Source organism: Phoenix dactylifera, chromosome 10 (genome assembly GCF_051530095.1).
Source record: "Phoenix dactylifera cultivar Ajwa chromosome 10, Ajwa_hap1_PhDact_Kaust_v1.1, whole genome shotgun sequence".
In the NCBI taxonomy this organism is placed as follows: domain Eukaryota; kingdom Viridiplantae; phylum Streptophyta; class Magnoliopsida; order Arecales; family Arecaceae; genus Phoenix; species Phoenix dactylifera.
The window spans coordinates 220,001-225,000 of record NC_143199.1 but is presented as its reverse complement, the minus strand read 5'-3'; positions in this window follow the sequence as shown (position 1 = coordinate 225,000).

Sequence of the window (5,000 nt, the reverse complement as noted above, 5' to 3'; positions counted from 1 at the left end):
AGCCCACCCCAAGCGTTCCAAAGTACCGAGGAGCGTTGCAAACGGGAACGGCCCGGACACGCGACCCGGTCGCACGGGATGCGCGTCCCGGTCGCACGGGTCGCGCGTCCCGGGAGGGCCGACGGACGAAGCCGAAGTGGCGCACGGCCGGCGGCGGCGCCCGTGCGCCGGAAAGTCGTCGGGCGCGCGACGGCTCCGTCGGGGACGAACGGTGCCGGGCACGACCGCCGCGAGGCAACGGACTTGTGCGGAGGGGGGCGGAAGGCCCGCCGCGGCGGCGCCAGCCCCCCCTCCCTACCACCCCGACGGGGCATCCGCCCAAAGCCCACCCCAAGCGTTCCAAAGTACCGAGGAGCGTTGCAAACGGGAACCGCCCGGACACGCGTCCCGGTCGCACGGGTCGCGCGTCCCGGTCGCACGGGTCGCGCGTCCCGGGAGGGCCGACGGAGGAAGCCGGCGCACGGCCGCCGCGCGGACGGCCGGCGGGGGCGCCCATGCGCCGGGGCCTCGGCGGGCGCGGGCCGGCTCCCTCGGGGACGAACGGTGCCGGGCCCGCCCGCCGCGAGGCGACGGACTTGTGCGGAGTGGAGCGGAAGTCCCGCCGCGGCAGCAGCAGCCCCCCCTCCCTACCACCCCGGCGGGGCATCCGCCCAAGGCCCACCCCAAGCGTTCCAAAGTACCGAGGAGCGTTGCAAACGGGAACGGCCCGGACACGCGTCCCGGTCTCACGGGATGCGCGTCCCGGTCGCACGGGTCGCGCATCCCGGGAGGGCCGACGGAGGAAGCCGGCGCACGGCCGCCGCGCGGACGGCCGGCGGCGGCGCCCATGCGCCGGGGCCTCGGCGGGCGCGTGCCGGCTCCCTCGGGGACGAATGGTGCCGGGCGCGCCCGCCGCGAGGCGACGGACTTGTGCGGAGTGGAGCGGAAGTCCCGCCGCGGCAGCAGCCGCCCCCCTCCCTACCACCCCGGCGGGGCATCCGCCCAAAGCCCACCCCAAGCGTTCCAAAGTACCGAGGAGCGTTGCAAACGGGAACGGCCCGGACACGCGTCCCGGTCGCACGGGATGCGCGTCCCGGTCGCACGGGTCGCGCATCCCGGGAGGGCCGACGGAGGAAGCCGGCGCACGGCCGCCGCGCGGACGGCCGGCGGCGGCGCCCATGCGCCGGGGCCTCGGCGGGCGCGTGCCGGCTCCCTCGGGGACGAACGGTGCCGGGCGCGCCCGCCGCGAGGCGACGGACTTGTGCGGAGTGGAGCGGAAGTCCCGCCGCGGCAGCAGCCGCCCCCCCTCCCTACCACCCCGGCGGGGCATCCGCCCAAAGCCCACCCCAAGCGTTCCAAAGTACCGAGGAGCGTTGCAAACGGGAACGGCCCGGACACGCGTCCCGGTCGCACGGGATGCGCGTCCCGGTCGCACGGGTCGCGCGTCCCGGGAGGACAGACCGAGCAAGCCGAGGTGCCGCTCACGGCCGCCGCGAGGGACGTACGGCGCCGGCGCCCGCGCCCCGTGGCACGGCCTAGAGCGTGCCCCCTTGCCACCCCATCGGGGCATCGGCGCAAAGCCCACCGCGGGGTAGATAACCGAAGGCAACGAGGGACGGTGGATGCACATATCCGAGCAGTGGCGATAGGGCCGGAGGGAGCACCGACAGGGCCGTGAGATTTTAAAGTACCGAGGGAATTTGCAAACCGGGCCCGCCCCTCCCCCCGTCCATCGCACGCCGATCGGGGGTCCGGCGCCCCGCGGGGGGCTGCCGGCATGCGCTCCCGGTGCAGGCATCGACGAGCCGCCCGCGACCTCCACTCGGGTCCGAGCCCCCAAGCGCGGATGCCGAAACGCGCCGGCCGCGGCAGCCCCACCCCTGCCAAGGCGACGAGGGACGATGCATGCACATATCCGAGCAAATACCGAGAGGGTCGGGGGGAAGACCGAGAGGCAAGGGGTGTTTAGAGTACCGAGGGAAGTTGCGAAAGGGGCCCGCCCGGACGCTCGCCGCTCGCACGCGGATCGGGGGTCCGGCGTTGCGCGCCGCCGGCCAGCGCGATCCGGCGGGGCGCACGGAGGGCGCCGCCCATCGCCGGAGCTTGCTCGGTCATCTCTGCCGCACGGACACGTAAGCGCCGCCGCGCAAGGTTCGGCCGGCGGGGCGGACGGTTCGCCGCCGCAGGCCTTTCCCGCAGCCGGAACGTGGGCCCGGCGTTGCGCGCCGGCGGGCCGCGCAATCCGCCGGGGCGCACGGCGGGCGCCGCCCGTCGCCGGGGCTTCGCTCGGTCATCTCGGCCGCACGGACACGTGCGCGCAGCCGCGGAAGGTTCGGCCGGCGGGGCGGACGGTTCGCCGACGCAGGCCTCTCCCGCGGCCGGAACGCGGGACCGGCGTTGCGCGCCGGCGGAAGGCGCGATCCGGCAGGGCGCACGGCGGGCGCCGCCCGGGCTTCGCTCGGTCATCTCGGCCGCACGGACACGTGCGCGCCGCCCATCGCCGGGGCTTCGCTCGGTCATCTCGGCCGCGCCGCCACGTGCGCGCCGCCGCGGAAGGCTTGGCCGGCCGGGCGGACGGTTCGCCGCCGCAGGCCTTTCCCGCAGCATGCGCCCCTTCGCCCGAACGACCACGGGACTCCGGTACGGCCTAGCCGTCGGCCGCCCGGCTGCAAGCCGTCGGGGCCGCTCGATCCCCGTCGCGTGCCGGCCGCCGCTCGGGCCAGCCGGCCGGCTGCCGCACGTAACCTCTGACCTCATCAGCGGTCGATCCGCACCGCGCTGGTCTTCGGTGCGGACCCGTCGGGGCCGTGCCGCGCCGGCCGTCGCATCCGGTTCCGCAGGCGCCGCCCGGTTGCCTCCCGCCCTCGTGCGCTCGCGCCGGCCGGGCGACGCGGTGCCCGCGGGACTCGGGCATGGTTGAGCCGTCGGCCGCCCGGCGGCATGCCGCCGCCGCTCCGCGCCGCGTGCCGGCTGCGCTCCTCCCCGCGCCCGTCCGCGGGCGGGCCCGCCGCCGCTCGCGCCGGCCGGGCGACGCGGTGCCCGCGGGACTCGGGCATGGTTGAGCCGTCGGCCGCCCGGCGGCATGCCGCCGCCGCTCCGCACCGCGTGCCGGCTGCGCTCCTCCCCGCGCCCGTCCGCGGGCGGGCCCGCCGCCGCTCGCGCCGGCCGGGCGACGCGGTGCCCGCGGGACTCGGGCACGGTTGAGCCGACGGCCGCCCGGCGGCATGCCGCCGCCGCTCCGCGCCGCGTGCCGGCTGCGCTCCTCCCCGCGCCCGTCCGTGGGCGGGCCCGCCGCCGCTCGGCCTAGCCCCCCGGCTGCCGCACGTAACCTGCGACCTCGTCGGCGCTGGATGCGCGTCGTGACAGTTTTCGGTGGGGCGCCGCGGAGGCGCCGGGGGCCCATGCGACGGGCCAGGGGGCGAACGGAGGGCTCGGTCAGCCCTAACAGGGGACCGGCGACAAAGGAGCGGTCGCGCAAAGCTTCGTAAGGGACCCAGACGACGGGCCTACCGATCCGAAGCACTGCGCACGGACGCGCAGCGGGCCCACGACGGGCCGACACGGAAGGCCCGCCGCCAAGGCCGCAAAACCGACAAAGGAACCCACGGGGACGCACCAGAGCGGGCAAAGCTTTCACCGAACGGGACGGGACCGAGCCCCCGCAACAGGCGAGGGCGACGGATCCGACCAAGTAAGGCCGATCCCGCTCCACGCACGCGCGGCCGCAGGAACTTCGTGAGGGACGGGACGACCGGCCGACCGAACCGAAGCGCCGCGCACGGCCGCCGCGAGGGCCGGCCGGAGGCATAGACCGAGCGCCGCGCCAGCGGAAGGAGCGTGCCGGCTCCGTCGGGGACCACCTGCGCACGGTCCGTCCGAGCGAGCCGACGGACCGGCGCGGAAGGCCCGGCGCCGAGCCCGCAAAACCGACAAAGGAACCCACAGGGACGCACCAAAGCGGCCCAAGATTTCACCGAGACGGGACCGAGCCCACGCAACATGCGATGGCGACGGATCGGACCAAGTAAGGCCGATCCAACTCCGCGCGCGCGCGGCCGCGAGCACTTCGTGAGGGACAGGAAGACCGGCCGACCGAACCGAAGCGCCGTGCACGGCCGCCACAAGGGCCGGCTGGAGGCGTAGACCGAGAGCCGCACCAGCGGAAGGAGCGTGCCGGCTCCGTCGTGGGCCAACTCCGCGGGGCCCATCCGAGCGAGCCGACGGGCCGGCGCGGAAGGCCCGGCCGAACCCGCAAAACCGACAAAGGAACCCACAGGGACGCACCAGAGCGGACAAAGATTTCACCGAACAGGACGGGACCGAGCCCACGGAACATGCGAGGGCGAAGGATCGGACCAAGTAAGGCCGATCCAACTCCGCGCGCGCGCGGCCGCGAACACTTCATGAGGGACGGGAAGACCGGCCGACCGATCCGAAGCACCGCGCACGGCCGCCGCAAGGGCCGACCGAAGGAATAGACCGAGCGCCGCACCAGTGGAAGGAGCGTGCCGGCTCCGTCGTGGGCCAACTCCGCGGGGCCCATCCGAGCGAGCCGACGGGCCGGCACGGAAGGCCCGGCCGAACCCGCAAAACCGACAAAGGAACCCACAGGGACGCACCAGAGCGGACAAAGATTTCACCGAACGGGACGGGACCGAGCCCACGCAACATGCGAGGGCGAAGGATCGGACCAAGTAAGGCCGATCCAACTCCGCGCGCGCGCGGCCGCGAAAACTTCGTCAGGGACGGGACGACGGGCCGACCGATCCGAAGCGCCGTGCACGGCCGCCGCAACGGCCGGCCGGAGGCGTAGACCGAGCGCCGCGCCAGCAGAAGGAGCGTGCCGGCTCCGTCGTGGGCCCGCTGCGCGTGGCCCATCCGAGCGAGCCGACGGGCCGAATCCCTCGAGGACGAACGGTGCCGGGCACGCCCGCAGCGAGTGCCCACGGCGGGCTTGTGCGGAGTGGAGCGGAAGGCCCGCCGCGGCGGCAGCAGCCCCCCCTCCCTACCACCCCAGCGGG